Source organism: Ictalurus punctatus, chromosome 12 (assembly GCF_001660625.3).
Source record: "Ictalurus punctatus breed USDA103 chromosome 12, Coco_2.0, whole genome shotgun sequence".
NCBI lineage: Eukaryota > Metazoa > Chordata > Actinopteri > Siluriformes > Ictaluridae > Ictalurus > Ictalurus punctatus.
The window spans coordinates 23336464-23356288 of NC_030427.2; the positions used below are offsets into that span (position 1 = coordinate 23336464).

Consider the following 19825-nt stretch of genomic DNA (forward strand, 5'->3'; position numbering starts at 1 on the left):
TAAATGTGTATATGCATGGCATCCTGTGGTGGACAGGGTGTGCCCCTGGGTTGCATTCAGTGTTTCTGGGATAAACTCCAGACCTACCATAACTCTGACTAGGATAAAGCAATTATTGAAGCTGAATGAATGAATGAATGCAAAATCTGGGCACTGATGTGGAGTCTGATGCAATTGGCTAAGTTTGAGAAGATAATGGATGAGGCTGAAACAGTTTTGGGTATAGCATGTTAATTAGTATGAATGAACGAATGAAGATGAATTTTGATACATGTTGTCAGAGCTGGTAAGTGGGAGTGGCGTCCAATCAGAGGTGCTTTTATTTGCATAATCTATTGTATAAAGGGAATAGAAAATTGTTAGACTCTTGTGGTGCATTGTTATCGTGAAGTCATGTGGATTATTCTTTCTTCTTTGCTAATTTGTTGATATTTCTTCGCACGTATTTGAGTGTTTTGGCCGATTTGTCGTGATAGCAAGCACCACTCTTAAGAATAAATGCATACACTACTCGAAGGGTGTGAAATAGTGCTTGACACCCCTGATTGGAAATCTGCGCCGTCTGACGTCACTAAAGCAGTGCGCGCGGACTAGTCATCCCCTCCACTACGCGAGAGAGCGCGCGCCTCCGTCTCGAATGCGGGGGATCCAGATGCGCGCCCGTGCGCGGCACAGCTATTCCGGTTAGAGCTCGGATTCCAGGAGAAGAGCGATACACGCTCAAAATCCAAGACGAGCTGCGGAAGGAGGCGAGAGGCAAGAAAGCTGCAGTGGGAGTAAAATAAATAAACAAAGAAAGAAATCATACTAATAATATTAACTGCATCACCCCGGGAATACTCGGATGTAAAAATCGAGCGCGCGTGATCTTGTTTAATTCGGCTGGAATTATGAGGATGGACGCGCAGCTTGGAATTACCGGAGCTTTAAGATTGTGAACTAGTGTGGACCTCTCTTAACCTCCTGCTCTTGCCATTTTGTGCATTGACGGATTTTTTAATTTTTTTTTAATTTATGTCTTTTCTTATTTTTTAAGTCTCTCTCTCTCTCTCTCTCTCTCTCTCTCTCTCTCTCTCTCTCTCTCTCTCTCTCACTCACTCACACACACACACACACACACACACACACACACACACACACACACATATATTTATATATGTATATATTTTCTCCCCCCCCCAATGTCGTGAGTCCTCCGGTATTTTTCTATGCTTTCATATCCCGCGTGACCGAAGCCCGGTGGGCGGATGGATGGTGAAAAGCTTCACTCCGGCACTGAGAAGCTGCTCGATCTTGCGAACTGAGGCGCGTCATGGACGGTGAACTTCGTTCGTACCTAAAAAAAGCATCCGGCACTGTCGAATAACTGCTGCTGGAAGAGATCAGGTAATCTACAATCTTCTTCTTTCGATCCCCTGTTCAAAACAGACAACTCTTATTGATCTACGCATGCAAGACGTATTAGCAGTCCGTGTGCGTACGCACGAGTCGTAAAGTCTCATCGGTGCTATTCTTTTATTTTCTGAATTATCTGAAGTTGCGCACATCTCCATCTCTTGTTACAATTCCACTAGCAACGACAAGTTCAATCCCTGCTTTCTGTCCTCCTTATTTATTGGCCCCATGGTAACTTTGCACACTGAATAGGGGAGAAGCCTGTTCAAGAACCTCACTGAGTTATGCTCACTGATATTTCACTTATTGTAAGGGGGGGCTCCAGCTGCTGATCACTGATCACTGAAAGCAAATACTGCCTTGTAGTACTGATGGCATAGGGACGGTCGCATTTTCCTTTCATTCCTTTGTAAAATACTGACGATATTTCATGTGGCACACCTGCTGCTTTGCTGGCGTCTCAGAAAGGTTATGGGAAAAGCTTTGGCGCACGACGCATTTGCGCTTTCCTGACAAGTAGCCTATAATTTGCAACTCGCTTATGGAATAACCATTTACGCATGATGCATGCCCACAGCCTATAAATTTGCCTTTTGCGCGGTGCTTTTCTCTCGTGCATGCAGGTGGTGCTGCTGATGAACATTCGCCCATCTGTTGAGCGCAGCATTAGCTCGGATTTGGTAGAAATACCAAATTGCGCATACGTGGAGCGCTCACTTTAAGAACACAACACGTTTCCTTCTTTTAATGGCAGAGAACATTTCACGAGCTTCGCCTGTCCAGACGCGATACCCATTCGCTCCCTTAATGCACTTCGTCTGGAATTTCAAGAGCGATGTTTTCTTGCCCAGTAATGAATGGGGGAAATGAACAGAGCTGCTAATGAAAGATATGGTTAAAGCCCCTTCTATGCGCATCTACTGTTAATACACTCGAGAGCATTAGCATATGTGCGGCATTAAAGATATAACATGGAATAATACTCCTTTATTATGCAAGTTGGATGGAAATGCACAGCGCACGTGATTAGGGAAGAAAAAATGGTTCAGCATGTATTGGACCTAGGTGTGTATCATTGGCGGCTGTGCATGTTGCAAAATCCTGTTAAAGCAGCTCACTATTTAGCTTGCAAGCAATGGAACAAGGATCACTGCATGTGGAACATGAGCCAGGTGACAGCTTGGCCTTGCCTGGTTGAGTAAACCCCAATCCCTGACCATCCAATTTTCGTCCCCAAATAAACTAAACACCTCCCCTCACTCTCCATGTCTTGTCGTAAATAAAGAACACCAGTCAGATAGAGCATGATATATTCATTTCTGCCAGTGGAGTCAGTTTAGACCGAGTCAGCTGGGGGAAAGCCCTAGTGAATTATATTCCTTGATAAATATTGTTTAACTCCTCATCAGTGCTTCCCCATGCTTTGCTATCATAAATCATTCTTATCTTGGATCACTCCTCATTTCAAGCTATTTACTTGAAAGCCATCAAATCACTTAGGCAAATGGTTGATATTGTTATGCAATGTCATCAGAAATCAGTGCATTAATGCTGGAGTTATCACAGAGGCTATTTTATGGAGTCACGTGTATCTGTAATGTGTATGTAATGCTAATACATGTTTCAAAATTTGAAACTTGCTGCTTATAATGAGGCATGCAATAGTGGACCCTGAATTCTCAAAAGTAATTTCTTCTATAATGCTAGGAGCTGAAGAAATATTGATTGTCGACTGAAGAGAAACAGTGATTCTTGTATCTTAGGAGCGAGAGCACTGCAGAGTAGCTTGAGTCATGCTATAAATTTGGGGAGAATAAAGTAACCATGCTAATGTGACGGGATTGTCCCCAGAGTGTTTTTGTAAGTTGCAGTCTCTTGCACCTCGGTCTCCTAGCCAGGCAATTGCTGCTGTCATTTCCTTTGTTCTCTAGTGATTATGTACTGACATGTTCTACCACATGAATGCATCTGCGAGGGGCCCAGTAGCAATGTTTGCTGTTATATAATGTTTTTTTCATTATGTTCAGCCAAGATAGAAATCCAAAGTCTCACAGATTTTATTGATTCTTTGTCCTTCTACTATATAATACAGTGAAAAAGCAAGACTTTGAAGCGGTATATACCTTATGGCCTTTTTTCCCCCTCAATGCACGCTCAAGGCTAAATATGATGTCTCTTCTAGTGTGTGAGTTTTTGCCAAGCATTTCACTTCTTGACGGCTCCATAATGTGGGACCTGATTCGCCAATTTAACATTGGAGCTTATACGGTTGATGTAAAAAAAAAACAACCTTTTTTAATCTTGTTTATTTAGAATTGTTTTTTCAGTACAATGTAAAATGTAATAACTTGACTTAGAAAAAGTGAGGAAACAGATTGCCTTAAAATTTCCAAGTAAAGTTGTGTATGAATTTTTAGTTGGCAAAATTTAATTAAATATGTACATAAAACTTGTTCAAGTTTACTTAAGTACAGATGACTCAAAATCGTTTGTTAAGTTAACTTCTTATTAGTGTTCACATTACTAGGAAAACATTAGGAAACTGATGTTTAAAAATTTAAGTAAGCTGAACTAAAAAAAAATTAAGACAAAAAGAAACAACTAAACTCAGGCAAAGTATCATTTATTTCTCTTCAATTGTCTTCACCATAGCACCCAAGAATCTTGAATAATTATTATGTGCGAAGCCTCCAAATGCAGTGCTTGTGGAAAATCCTGGCTGTCTTCAGGTATCATGGTTAGAATCTGGGGTGTAGCACAATCACAGTACTAATAAAAACCCCAGAAATATTATAAACCTACTTATATGAAAAATCCAGACCTCACAAATGTATGTCATTTATAGACCCAAGACCATCACCTTCTTTATGTACAACTAACAGTGATAAATAAAGATGCTGAATCAAAATATTGTGTACAATTTATATTCAAAACAATGTGGAATGTACAACTTGCAAACAACAAACTGTAGAAGGGCCTAAGTTAAAAAAAAAAAAAAAAAAAAAACGAAAAGGAAAACTTCACAAAAGCAGAATTTGTGTGTAAGGTCCAAGCAAAGAGCATTAAGTGTACATAGCTGAATGAGACATGCCTTTATATGATTATATGTGTGTGGGCTGGAAGTGTGACAGTTGGCCGGAAGTGATGGTTTATAGTTTAAAAAGTTTAAAATATAGTATTTTTCTTACACATACACATATCTTTTCGCTCAGAAAGACATTGATTCATCCAATAGATCTTAAACATTTCTGGTGTAGTTTCTAGGTTTTATATGATAATGCTTCAATAGGAGAGCTCTCTTTTCACAGGCATAAACACAATACTTACATTTCCATTGCATGTCTGATTCCACCAAACAAATTGCTCTGTAAATGAATAAATTAAAATGCATAATTCTTACTATATAGACTAATACTTTTCAAATCATTTTGTAGTTAAAAAATTTATTAATCCAACATAACCTCAAAAATATAATTAGCTGTACAATACACCTAATCATTCAAATGTAAATCAAGCGTTAATGCCCCCCCCAGTCTATACTGTACACTCAATAAAAATAAATAAAACATATAAACGTTCCTTGATTGAAACACAAAGATATGTGACTAGCCAATGTTATACTGCTAATTTCAACTAACATAATCCAACAATTTGATTATAATACAACCACATCTAGTGTCACTGTGTAACGCTAACTCATCTAATCTGTTGATTAATGTAAATTGATCAATTAAGCAATCAAAAATATGACAAACAAGTGTCCACTCACTTCGCCATTTGCTTTTCCCCCTCAGCATACAAATCGACTCCACCTACAGGTAGAACTGAAATTTCTACCTGTAGAGGTTAATAAAATCTGTTGAGTTTAATAACTTTCCATGCCAAAAAGTTGTCATTGCTTAGTTAAACTTAGGTCAACAAATTTATTCAAAATAAGTTATAGTCACTTAATTTTATCAGTTATGTATTTTCCAACATCAAATCATTAAAGCATTAATTAATTTCAGCATATATTATGCAAGTCCTATTGACTTTATGCAGAAATGCAGATTTCTATAAAACCCTGGTTCATGCAAACTGTTATTGAATCATTTCTAATTAAAGAATGCAAATTTTGCATCAATATTTGATAAACAACATTGCTTGGAAAATGTGATACCATTAATGGTTGGAAGTTATATAATTATTTGCCTCTGAAACTAGTAAAAACGTGGGCTGAGTCTGAAAGACATTTTATCCACTGGCTCCATGTTGGTTAAACGGGAGAATAGATGTTTTTCAATTTAGTGTTAAATTTGAGACAAATGCATCACTAAATGGAATTTGCATAATATTTTAAACCTTTCAGAAATTATTTTTCAGTATCATCTTCGATATTACAAGTGTGCAGATTCTAGATTAGATTTGATTAAATGGAAATGGAATTATATTAATATAAATATATACTTAAGGATTGGCATTTTGTGTGAACCCATGTAATATTACAAGATTACAAAATAGCATAACCTAGTTCTGATTCCTTCTTGTTCTGGAAGTAAAAGATGATGTCCAAGTTTTTTTTTATTGGAAGGGCAATGTAAGGATAAGATATATTATATCCATTTACTTCAAATGTACGTAATTGAGACTTCAAGATATGTACATGTTTGGCAGTCTGGGAAACCCAAAAAAGGGAGAAAATTGCTTTTAAAGACTAGATTCCAACTCAACTGAGAGAGACACCAACATATTGATTGCCTAAAAGCAACTTCTAGTTATTGATTTAATTACATCTAATTTAATTTAAATATATTTAATAATGTTCAATTAAAGAATTAACAGCCAGGATTTTAAACTAGATTTGGAGTCCTCAATCACGTTGCTGTCGTCTTCACATTATCTCAGCTTTAATTATTTTAATCCGAGTTAATAGAGTTAATATTACTCAGGCCATATAAAGCAAACATGATGCCTAACTCTATATTTGTAACCAAAGCTATTCTTGGGAAAACAACATTAGTGACACCACATGAAAGATTATAAATCTCCAATGGAAGACAAGTAATCATTTTGATCATAAGACAGGACAGACTGATGTGGAAGATGCTCATCACTTGAGGTATAGTAACCGTTAGTCAAACAGTATCCTCAGTGCATACTGTATACAGAAAACATTTACCAACTGTAATTTAGTCAGTTTTGCATTATCTACTAAAGTAACCTGATATTAAGGTTCTATTTTCTTTCATTCTGGACCACCAGGGATGTTTCCTTCAGAACTGACAGACTTTACCTGTTTAATAGCTAAGTGATCCTCTTGTGACCATGACCTCACATATGTAACCTATAAAAGTTCCTTGGTATGTCAGACTGTGCTCTTTCCTATTCTCATATGATCTCATCGAAGTGGATTCAAAACATTCAGTATAACACTCTAATCTTTTGATTTTTTTGCTAATCTTGTTATTGTTAATTTTTAAATCTGCACTATCAAAGAGAGTGCTTTGAGGTTCACCATAGGTGATGGTACTTATAATATTTGATATTTTCCTGATTTATCCATGATGGACTGTGTCACAGAAAAGGACATGTGGCTTGTCATTTAGGCAGGCATGTAGCACCGTGGATGCAGAGACTAATATTAAAATCTTTAAAATTGTAGCTTATATGAATTGTTGAAACTTTTCAACTATCCCAAGCTTTGGTGTATTTTGGGGCAGCACGGCAAATTGTTTGTTCTACCAAGCCCTGATGGATTTGGACGGTGGGCATGATCAATACCCAAATTGTTTGGGACCTAGACATCTGTGACAGGCACTTACAGACCTAACTGCAACATAATGCCATTAGCGATGCATGAAGTGCTCCTCGCAGACTATCAAAATGTCTATTAATTTCCTTCCTCTGGCTGCACTGTACATACAGATGGAAAGTCCTATAGGAAGAAAAAGTAAGGTCCCATTGCTGCATCGTGGGACCCAGTCCCATGAAAGACGGGAGAGTGCCTTCACTGATTTGGAACACAGATTAGAGAAGCTGGCAGCGGGCATGGGCCAAATGCATGAGTGGTTGGCAGAAATGCAACAACGCATTGAAGTACAAAGCTTGAGGGAGCCTAGTACAGCCACCTCGCATACAGAAACAGACTGTGCCTCATTCTCTGAATTTGCAGCTCTCTTCTGCAGTGAATTCATTGAAGCAGAATAAAGATCAGAGTACAGCACAGCAGTGGCACTGAATGCATGACAGGCTGGTGTTAAAGCTACCTTAGCAAAATGAAAGTTTGATCCTCCCCAATATGGTTGGACAAGTCCCAAATCCATTCTATAGTGCATTCGCTTATGCAGATCACTGGGCAATTCCACAAAGTAATTTCTTTGATGAGATCTTATGTACCCTTGAAAGAAAGTTGAAGCAGGTTTACTGGCTGGTAATGCTCTGTGCATAAAGCCACATGGCATACAGGTTAAATATAGAACTCATATGCTGGTTTGTAAGACATATGATACACTAGAATGAATGTTGCTTTGTTGTAATCCCTGCGCTCTGTGTCGAGTCTGAGTGATTCTCACACTTAATGGAATACAGCATTAAGACTCACAGTTCTTATCCTTTAAAGAGTATAGTATCAGCACTGTGAGTAATTCTTAGAGAGACATAACACAATGATGAGTGATTTTCAACCTCAACAACCTAATACATGATAAGTGTGATGTACTGAGGGTCTTTTATAAGCCCCACATTTGCGGTCACGGTCACAGAACCACAGTTACATATGTAACCTTAATTTTTCCATATATAACAGTATTGGATTACTTCACATTTACAAATCAGCTAATTTGACACATAGAGTGGGTATAAAGTCTTCCCACCTTTTTAAAATGGCAGGTTTTTGTGATGTAAATAATGAAACCAAGACCAATTATATCAGAACCTTTTCTACCTTTACTGCTAAATTGCAACCTATAAATTAAAGTGGGGGAAAAAAGGAAAAATTCAAAATTTGCAATAACCTGGTTGCATACATGTGCACACCTCTAAACTAATACTTAGTTGAAGCAACTTTAGATTTTATCACAGCATTCAGTCTTTTGGGTAAGAGTTTTGCACATTCTATTCAATTCAGTTTTATTTGTATAGCACTATTTACAATAGACATTGTCTCAAAGCAGCCTTATAGAAATACATAAACACGGTATACAGTTATTAAAAGTGCGAATTTATCCCAATTGAGCAAGCCAGTGGCGATGGTGGCAAGGAAAAACTCTCTAAGATGTTAAGAGGAAGAAACCTTGAGAGGAACCAGATGCAGAAGGAAACCCATCACCAACTGGGTAACAACCGATAGTGTAAAAAAGTTCATTATGGTTTTATATGAAGTCCGTTTGGCATTAGAAGCAGCCGTAGTCCCAGCAATCTGGAATTGGAGTAGATGAGAGCTCCATCCAGAGGTAGGACATCTGAAATGGATCAGGCAAGTCCGGAGAGCAGAAAGGATCAGGATCTCTAGTATCTCCATGAAATCATGTGTGGCTCGACAGAAGGAGAGAGATAGAGAAAAGATTATTAGGACTAGGCTTAGCGTAACAGAAAGTCTAGTCAGGGTAAGCTTGAGTAAACAACTACATTTTAAACCTAGACTTAAACACTGAGACTGTGTCTGAGTCTCGAACACTTATTGGAAGACTGTTCCATAACTGTGGGGCTCTATAAGAGAAAGCTCTTCCCCCTGCTGTAGCCTTTGCCATTGGAGGTACCGTAAAATAGTCTGCATCTTTTGATCTAAGTAGGCGTGGCGGATCATAGAAAACCTTGATTTTGCCATTCTTCCTTACAGCACCTTAACCCTGTCAAATTGGTTGGGCATCTCCTGTGCACAGCATTCATCAGGTCACTGCACAGATTTTCCATTGGATTTAGACTCTGGATTTAGACATTGGATTTCTGGACTCTTGCTGGGCCTTGACTCCTTTGGTGATTTAGAGGTGGGCTATTGGTCATTGTCAAGCTGAAAGGTGACATTCCTTTTCATTCAGATTCAGATTTATTGTCATGTCATAGCTTACTAAGTAAAGGATGAATGACGAAAGAAAATCTTATGTGTAGAGAACCAACAACAATGCAGAACTTAAAGAATAAGTGTTTTATCAGAATCCTTAAGGTTTTGTGCCAAAATTGACTGGTTTTTGGAGTTATTAATTATTCCCAAGTACAAGCTGAAGAAAAGCAACCCCAAAGCATAATGCTGCCACCTACATGCTTCCCCATGGGGATGGTGTTCTTTTGGTGATGTGCTGTGGTTTTTGTTGCGCCAAACATATCTTCTGGTATTATTGCCCAAAAGGTAAACTTTGGTCTCATCAAATCATAACATTATTCCACATGTTTTTGGAAGATTGGATTATTTTTATTTTTTATTTTTGCAAACTTTAGCTGGGCTTGGAGACTTCTTTGCTACCCCATAGCCCTGACAAATGGAAAATTCAGGAGATTGTTGTCATGTAGGGAGCAACCAGTACTTGCCAGAGATTTCTGCAATTTTTTATGTTGCTGTAGGCTTCTTGGCAGTCTCTCTGACCAGTTTTCTCCTGATCTTGTCATTAATTATAGGGGGACGTCCTGTTCTTAGTAATGTCACTGTTGTGCCATATTTTCGACACTTGCTGATTATTGTCTTTACAGTGTTCCATGATATATCCAGTGCCTTGGTTTATTTTTGTAACTCTCTCCTGATTAATATTTTTCAACAATGAGATGCTGTACCTGCTTTGGAAGCTCTTTGAGGCCCATGGCTTTTCCAGTTGAATGTTACCAAGAAGATGTCAGGATAATCCTATAAGAACATCAGTACTTTATTTGGACGTAATCACTCACTGTAATTGATGACAGGTGTATACTAACTAGTATTTAACATGAGTTTGAATGTGAGTGGTTGATTCTGAACACTACCACATTCCCATTTATACAAGGGTGTGCACACTTATGAAATTTGGGCACACACACACACACACACACACACACACACACACACACACACACGTATATATATATATATTGAAGGAATGAAGAGAAAACAAAATTCTACCTGGTTGTCACCACTATAGTGTTGTAGAAAAAAATCCCCTCACAGATTCACTTACAGATTCACAGAGTAACCTGCGTTGCAATATGACACCTAATGTGAGGTAAATATATAATACTACTACTGACTCCAAAATTAGCATGCGAAATGCAATTTCATTCTAATGAGCATGTCTAAATGCAAACCACTTCCATAAAATGTAAGTTATCACATGAATGATACAATGTAATTAGATTCAGGCTGGGCTAAGTCTGTTTTATCACATGCATCTTTGATTAGTAAGTCGCCACACACACACACACACACACATACACACACACACACACGCACACACATAAACAAACACAAACACAATTGCAGACACTGTTGCAAGGCAAATGTGCAAATATTTGTCAGGTATGAGCTCATCCTTGAGGTGTGAGTGATAATGAAATCCTTCAGATTTCGTTTGCATTGCTCCTGGGTCTTCCAGAGTGTGCATACAGCTATAGCACTTAGCCTTGACATAAGGGAAACTGAATCCATTTATATCACATCATATTACACTGTTGTCTGCTTTGCCCTTTTCCAAAAGGCTTTTTGGATTTTCAAATCCAGCACCCTTTCTCACTGTTGAATCAGTTGAATAAACACTTTAGCACCTGCTTTTTGATGCTTTTTGAAACCATTGAATAAGACAGAATTCCAGTGTTTAGCGACATAAAGATTGAGCTACTGGCCACAAAGAACTGGCGAGTGACTTGATGCTAGTAAAGTCAAATGTGTTTTATTAGCCCCAAAAGTCTGCCTCTAATAAACATATGACCTGAATATACTGTAACTCAATCAATAAGTTATTCTGACCGATCACCTATCATGAAGAGTTGTCTCTTCCAAGGTGACCCCGTCCCCACCTATAGGGAATGCAGTGTAGTTAAATGGTTTGATGAGTAAAGAAATGATATCATATGCAGTGACCTTCACAGTCACCAGATCTCAAACCATCTGTATCCCTAGGGGCATTGTTGGACTGACGTGTTAGACAGCGATCTCCACCACTATCATCCAAATGCCAATTGAGGGAATCGCTTTTGGAAAAATGGTGATCATCTCTCCAGTATAGATCTAGACAGTGGTATAATCTATGCCAAAGGTCTTTGAAGCTGTTCTGGTAGGCTTTAATGTCCTTTAACCTTTCTAAGATACTTTATATTGTCTTAGTGTATTCAACCAGTTGCTAGTTCATTAGAAACACCTACTGTAATTAGTAACTTGTTGCAGTTCCTTAGGCCTTCAGGACATCATGAGCCCACCTGGGAATGGGTTTTGCATGATGCTGTATACATTTTGTAGAAACAGTTTTATGTGGAAATAGTTGCATTGTGAAGTTACTGCAGATTGAATTTCTTGTTATAAACACCCCTTTCTTCTTTTCCCCAAACATGCCTAATAGGTTTAGGATCCAGAGACTGGACAGACAAGCAATAAAACCCAGTGTCTTATAATGATAAGTGTATTGTGACCTGGTGCATTAACATATTGAAAAAATCTTTAAAGAGGGTAAACTTTGTAAGCAATAATGTCGAAGATACTGTACGCTGTGTATTTTGGACATTATCCAATGGGTATCAGGTAATCTACTGTATAACCATTAAACATTACGCACACCATCACACTTCCACCATCAACTTGTACTGTTCACACCAAGTCTGACATCTGTATCTTTCATTAATATGATGCAAAACAAACTTGGATTTCTCCTGTTTTGTTGCTCTTATGCCAACTAGAGACATGCTTTCTTAGTCTTCTTTGAAAACATCAGCACCTGATACTGCCTTATGTTCTGATGAGATGACATTCTGCAGTTTAATTTGGATGTGATTTGCCTGTTTGTGTCTCTTTTTTTTTTGCTTGTCTGAATCTAAGCTTTCTTCTTTAACCCATATGATTCACAAGCGGTTTTTATTCAAAGGATTGCCAATCAGTGGTATTTTTATTTTTTGAATCATTCCTGGTAAACCATTGAAACCATTGAGAATGAAAAGCTGTTTGGGAGATTATAGAATGTGCTATGATAGTTAGAACAAGGTGTTCATTTTGCCAATACCAATGCAAAACTTAAACACAAACCAATCCTAGACATGCTGGCTTCCCTTATTCATAACACACACAACAGTCATGTGATGTTTGAATTGTTGCAATATATAATATGTGGCAAGGTAAATTGTGTAGACTGTGGAGTGGTGTGATTTTTACCAAGATGTTTGAATAATTTGCATTTTATTTGAGCTTGTTTATTTTACTAACTTAAAGTTCTGAGTAGTATTGATTTAACTGGTCAAAACCTGTAAACCATTCTGACTCGTTGCACACTTTTAGCAGTGAAGCTTCAAGTGCAAGAAAATGAAAACATGAGTGCAAGAGCTCAAAAGTATGTGAACACACGCAGTGTGTAAGTACAACCCCAAATCCGCAGATAATTTGGACAGTATGGAAAATGCTAATAAAAACAAAGAGGAGTGATTTGTAAATGTACTTTGACTTGTACTGAAGCAGAAAATGTATAAAGACAAGGTATTTGATGTTTTACCTAATCAATTGCATTTTTTTTTAAAGATAAACATTTATTTGTAAATTAATGCATGCAACACGTTCCAAAAAAGTTGCAACAGGGGCAATTTAGGACTAATAACGATGTGACAAGTTGAAATGAGGAGGTGATGTGAAACAGGTGTGGCAATCGTCTAATCATAGTATACAAGGAGCCTCCAAAAAGGCCTACTCCTGCCAACAGATGCGTCAGTGGATAATCCATCACTTTGAGAACAACATTACCCAAAGACAAATCAGTAGGATTTTGGGCATTTCACCTTCTACAGGCCACAATATAATTAAAAGATTCAAAGAATCTGGTTGAAAACCACTTCTGAATGTGTGTGATCTCCGATCCCTCAGAAGTCACTGTCTTAAAAACCGTCATGAGTCTGTAATGGATATCCTGACATGGGCTCGGGAATACTTTGGTAAACCTTTGTCACTCAACACCATTCGCCGCTACATCCACAGACGCTTTACTATGCAAAGCAGAAGCCATACATCAACACTGTCCAGAAGCACTGCCGACTTCTCTGGTCTTGGTCTCATCTGAGATGGAGAGTAGTACAGTGGAATCGTGTTTTGTGTTCTGTTGAGTCAACATTTCAAATAGTTTTTATACAAAACAGCCTTCGTGTTCTCCGTGCCAAAGAGGAAAAGGAACATCCAAGCTATTATCAATGGCAAACAATGCCAAACCACATTCTGTCCGGATTACAAGCGTATGGTAGCGTAATCAGAGAGTGCGGGTGCTAGCATGGTCTGCCTGCAGTCCTGACCTGTCTCCGTTTGAGACTGTGTGGAGCATTATTAAGCACAAAGGAAACGAAGACCCGTACAGTTGCACAGTGGAAGAAATGCATAATGGATGAATGGGGGAAAATTCCGTATGCTAAACTTAACCAACTGGTGTCTTCACTCAATACTCAAGTGTTATTAAAAGGTGATGTTACATAGTAGTAAACAATCAACTGTCACTTTTGGAGTCTATTGCAGTCATCAGATTTGAAATTTGTGAATATTTTCAGAAATAAATTAAATTCACAAAGTAAAACATCAAATAATGTGTTAATAATGTGCTTTCTATACAGTACAGGGTGAACTGAATTTTCAAATGACTCTTTTTGTTTGTTTTTTTGCATTTTTGGTACCATCCAAATTTTTTCGGAATTGGGGTTGTATGAAGGAAGAGCAAAATTGTGCATAAGCAGGGTAAGTATGAGCGAGAGCATGTAATATTTTAGCACAGAAAAATTTTGTGCGCACAAAGAGCAAAAGTAATCCAGGTGAGAAAGAAAAAAATCATGCTCTTTAAGAGCTGTATCCAGAGTTGCGGATTTGATACTAAAAATTCACACACATTACGACTTCACAAAGTCAATTTGAAGTCAGTTTATCTTGTGACTTCCTTAAGTTGTGTACTTCACAAAGCATGCTATAAAAATAAATAAAATTAAATGCAAAATGTATAGTATGTGCTGGATCAAGTGCTATTTTACATGTTGATAAGTAATGAAGGTGGAAGCCGTATTGTTAAATTTAACTTAATATGCAGTGATTAATGTGATAATTATAACTAGGTCTATACATGCAAAAATATATTGGTAATGTACTAGACTCCTATAAAATGTTTCTATCAATGCTTGCCATATTCCCATTGATACATCATCATATTAGTCTGTTTTTATTTTTCACTTTTAAATCGTCTCTTGCTATTCACAAATTTTGTGTTTTTTTTTTTTTTTAAGTTACAAATTCTTCAGTCAGTATTTTCTATCGCCTTTTTTGGGTTTAGTACATGTATGGCATTTGGCAAACGCCCTTATCCAGAATGACTTACATTTATCTCATTTATACATCTGAGCTGTTGAGGGTTAAGGGCCTTACTCAAGGGTCCAACGGTGGCAGCTTGGCAGTGCTGGGGTTTGAACTTAGGACCTTCCAATCAGTAATCCTACGTCTTAACCACTGAGGTTTAAAGACAACTGCGTGTGTTAAAAGGTGATGGTCTAGACGCTGTTGAAAACTCCTGTCTCAGACATTTACTCAAGAAATCTCTGTTAACCTTAAAAGTATGTACTACACCTAGGTGATGTTTATAATTTAAATGGGGCATGCAGAAAATCAACTTAAGAAGGCGCATAACAAGACTCTGAATATGTTTAAATCTCCCTGCGTAATTATATTGACATACTGCAACTATTGGATTTAAGCTGCCAACTGTGAATATAGCCTTAGGTCATTGTGCCTTTATCAGTGAATTAGGTAATTGCATTCATCATGTGGAGGGGTGGATGGGAAGACACATTAACAGAGGCTTATAATGTAAAGGTCAGTCAGTCTACACAGCATGTTTGATGTGAGAATTATATGTCTACAAATTTGTCATTTGCTTAGTGAGGGACAGTGCTGATACCAGATCACTGAACATAGTGCGGTTAAACCAGGGCAAACAGATAGTCTTGTTTAATCAAATGGCTTTGGGACTTACTTTAGATAACCTAATTGCAATATTTTCTGTGTTTCTGAATCCAGTTTCTTTGTGTCCCATTGGTCACATGCTGTTATACACCCCAGATGCTTGGCTTATATTCCTCTCATGAAGTTAAAATGACCATCTGTTAGTCTGTTATGCCATCTTGCACATGTAAAGTTAATAAAAGTTGTCACATTTTAGAGAAAAAAAGTGTAAATAATCCTTGCTGGCATAGATTTCACTGATAATAAAACCTATGGTCAATCTTATGCGATCCATTCTCATCCAGATTAAATTATGGCAACAAATGTAATTGTCAGCAGTTTTGGAATTCAGTTATGTGTCTAGCTGCGTATGCATGGATAGTTTTGTCATCGTTTATTAAAAGCAAACTAGATTGAATCTCATGAACACAACAATGCCCTTAGGCTCATGCCAAGATAGTACATACAGCTCAGATGCACTGTTTATATTTTCAGACAGCACACTTATCCTACAGTCAACCCAAAAGTATTTGCCTCCTTTCATGTATGGGCAAATATACATTCAGTCGTTCATCACTGTATATGTATAAAATATGGTAAAATTATTGACACCAGTTACAGAAAAACATTGTTTCCTTTTAACATTCTTTTGTATGAGATTGCATACAGTACATGTAAAAGTCCCTTTGGCTACATTATCATGATTAATGGCATCATTGACTCTGTGTACAAGGATATTTCAGCTCAAAGCATAGTTGCATCTGCCAGGATGGTAGTATTTGTCCATAGATAAATCTTTCAGTCTTTCTTCTGATGATTACCCTAATATACAAATCCAAATCATTAAATAAATAGCTGTGGTAAAAATAAGAAAAAGAAAAAAGAAAGAATCACAATTCAACCTCTGTAATTGAACTCTTTTGAACCATTTGCACAAACTTAAGAAAGAACTTAAAAAACTACCAGACCTACAAAAAAAAACCCTACCTAAAGTAATTTGATATATTCTACATGGGGAAGAGGTCCAGGAATGTCTCCAGCCTTGTTAGTCATTACAGAAAGACACTCATTGACATTCTTTCCTATTAATTGATTGCTAAAGTGTTAATGATTTTAAGCTAGTATCTATATTTTTATTTGTGCATATTTTCTTGACAGGTGCCAATAATTATGGAGTCAGTTATATATGCTGTATATAATCTCGCTGACAAATCCAGCATAGTTTTAGTAAAGGTTTTAGACAATCACAAGCCACCAGAGCAGCATTAGTGTGCCTTGGTAAAGATGGCTCTTCAGGCAGTGATGCGGCACTGCTGGCCTTCTTTTGGCCCGGACAAAATGGTTATGAGTCTGAAGTGGCCCACATGTAAAATAGCAAATATGACCCAAATATCCCAAATCGCAACTGGTCCTTTTTAGACAAAGATGCGATGTGTAATCTGGAGGTGACTCTAAAATGCCCCGTGTAGTAAATAGTGAATATGACCCAAATATCACAAAACAAATGTGGCCCACCTTTGGCAAAAATGTGGCACATGCGGCATTGCTATGGCTTGCTTATGGCCCAAATCTGGCAAACAGGAGCGGACCGCCCAAGTGCCATCATTCCACATGGTATGTGGGCCTGAAGTGTCAGGTGTGGGCCGGATTTGGTCCACAGCAATTTTGCTATCTGGGTTACTAGAAAAAGGAATACCATTTTACATAATAAATTCCCTCAGTTGGTGTTTTGATGATGGTGGTGAAGAGCGCTGTCTAACATGGCATGCCAAAATCTCCCATCTGTATTTAATTGAGATGAGATCTGATTTGATTTTCATCCTCATCATACCATTCAGTGAGTCCTCATTTCCTATGGATATGGGCAGGGTCATCCAGGAAGTGACCACTCCCATCAGGATAAAAATTATTCATTGTATGATAAAGGTAATCCGTTAGAAGAGCTTTGTATTGATTTCCAGTGATCCTTCATGCTAAGGACAAACGGACCCAAATGATGCCAGCAATATACCTGCCACTGCATACCAGATTTAATTTGTCACCTCTTTTCTGTATAGCTTACTGAAAGTAAAGAGCAAAGCATGCCCTTATTCCCTGAGCTGAGTCGATTTTGTAATGTTGATTAAAACATTTTACTCACTAGAAATTTCAGAAAATTTGTTTGATGTTTACATGCCATAGAACTGTACAAATCAATAAAGAAACATGATCGTTATTGTATTTTTCTTGTAATCCTTGTCATGGGTAAGGTGTTAGCATATATGTAGCTGCTTTCCTGCTGTGAGAGAGACTTTTTTCTCTTGTGTGCCTACGAGCTGTAGACTAGCCCACTGTGCAGCTTCAGTAAGTAGGATAGAGCTGTGTGTGTGGGGAAGCTGCTAAGTAAATTATCCCCACTGTGCTTCGCTTTGCTGCACATAATACACCGAGGTGCACATGAATGGGAATGAGTAGAAATGGGAGTGCATCAGACATTGCAGAAAATCTGAATATTAAAGCACTCAGCGAGCTTGATGTAGAGGTTTGCGTGAATATTAAATAAAAAAGTGACATAGTTGAATTATGGTAAACTCCACCTAGGTCTAAACTGTGCTGTTAGCATAGCAGATACATACAGCTGGGACATCTTGGGCAAATTTCTTGAATGAAGAACACAAATTAACCAACACATGTGCACAATTCATTAGTGCACATAGTGTGCAAAGCATGTACAAATTATAATTTTATGACCCCATATTTCATTGTTACATCAAGTCAAATTGAATGTACTATGCCGTCATATGAGTATGTCATGCAAAAATAAAATAGTCATTGTTTTTGTGACCAGTTCAGCCCTTCTCCACTCAGATAATTGAGAGAAAACACCAACTGATGAAAAATCTGGTGTTCATCTCTTCAGTACAGTTCCAGTTCAGCTAGTCCCCCCAGGATTTTGTGATCGCAGAATGTAAAGCACAATTAAGGAAACTCTACAATATTTGAATGAACTTTTTAAAATTTACTCCAGATTTTCTGCTGATTTTGGCCAAGACACAACATGCAATGTCATCACAGCACGCCATGTGAAGTCATCACAATGCACATTCAGTCAAATCCCTATTCGAGTTATGTGTGCAGAACATGAGTACAGCTAAAAGGTCTCATTTACTAATTTACAATTTCATTCAATTGCAATTTTTCCAATTCAAGTGGTTTTCTGAAAAAACAAACAAACAAACAAACAAAAAAAAACCCCACAACAAACTCAGCAAAATCAAGTATTTTTGGCTGTGACAATCACAAAAAAACTCCATGAAATCCTGTATGGACTGTACAACACTTTATGGTGGTTTATTCCTTTATACATTTCACACACTGTAGTCACTGCAATCTGAAACAGTTTGAAATTAGGTTATTGCATGGAACCTCCCTCTATCTATCTATCTTTTTGAGATGCCGTTTCTCATAATCTCAGCATGCCATAATAACTAAATTTCAGAAGCAGCCAAATATCAGCCAAAGAAACGGCCACATAATAATAATACTTGCACTACTGCCTTCGGTTTTACATGACATTTAATATCACATGAAGCAGATAGTGTGATGGACACAACAGGCACTACCAGTTTGCACTGTTTATATAGTTACCATGCTGACTTTTTCTTATACTGTTCCACTCCAACACCCTTCCTTGATTTTCTCCACTGGTGCTAATAATTGGATGATCTAGAGACAATGAGACTGATAGATCAAGCTAAGCATGAGTGCTTAGCTTAGTGCTTGTGCAGTCAGGCGGCATTGGATCATGGTCAGTTAGAACCCAGCTGACATGGACTCAGCTTTATAGCTGTGGATTCCAAACCAATCCCATTCGCTTGATAGCGGTGAAGTGAAAAGCATTCCCCCAAGTAAAGGTGATTAGATATGGACTCCTTGCTCTGAAGATGAATCTGCGGTGAGATCAGCTGGAAATCAGGGCTACAAGGATGTAGAGCTACATGGGAATCTGATTTTTGTGCACCGTAGACAGATACTACTTGATGTGTTCTTTATGCATAATTCTTCAGAAGATGATGCAGACAACTCATCCTAGAGGATAAAATCCTAATCCTAACAGCGTAAAAATGAGCAGTAAGAAAAAATATTAAATGAATAATGCATGCAATGAGTGACATTTAGAGAGACACTGTCTAATTTGCACACAATATATATTTTTCCATTATAAAAACTATTAAAGGTGTGTCTAAACTATAAAAGGGGTGTCTTGATTGTACAGCTCATGGGGTATTTATGGTATAAAAATGTTTTATTATATGATGTTGCTGAGCTCCTGTCTGCATATACATGGTGACAGGC

The 19825-nt window shown here is 37.7% G+C and overlaps 1 protein-coding gene across 10 annotated transcripts in view; it reads left to right on the forward strand.

The window, feature by feature from the left end:
- Positions 1–533: 533 nt before the first annotated feature.
- The window catches only part of adgrb2 (adhesion G protein-coupled receptor B2), a 442839-nt gene continuing 423547 nt past the window's right edge, over positions 534–19825 (forward strand). For 2 of the 10 annotated variants that reach the window (XM_047158792.2, XM_047158790.2), the window contains exon 1: positions 539–1386. The gene's annotated coding sequence lies outside the window, so the exon portion shown is untranslated. Of the gene's footprint in view, positions 1387–19825 lie in introns of all 10 variants that reach the window. The other 8 variants (XM_017482496.3, XM_047158795.2, XM_047158788.2 and 5 more) reach the window with 7 other exon arrangements.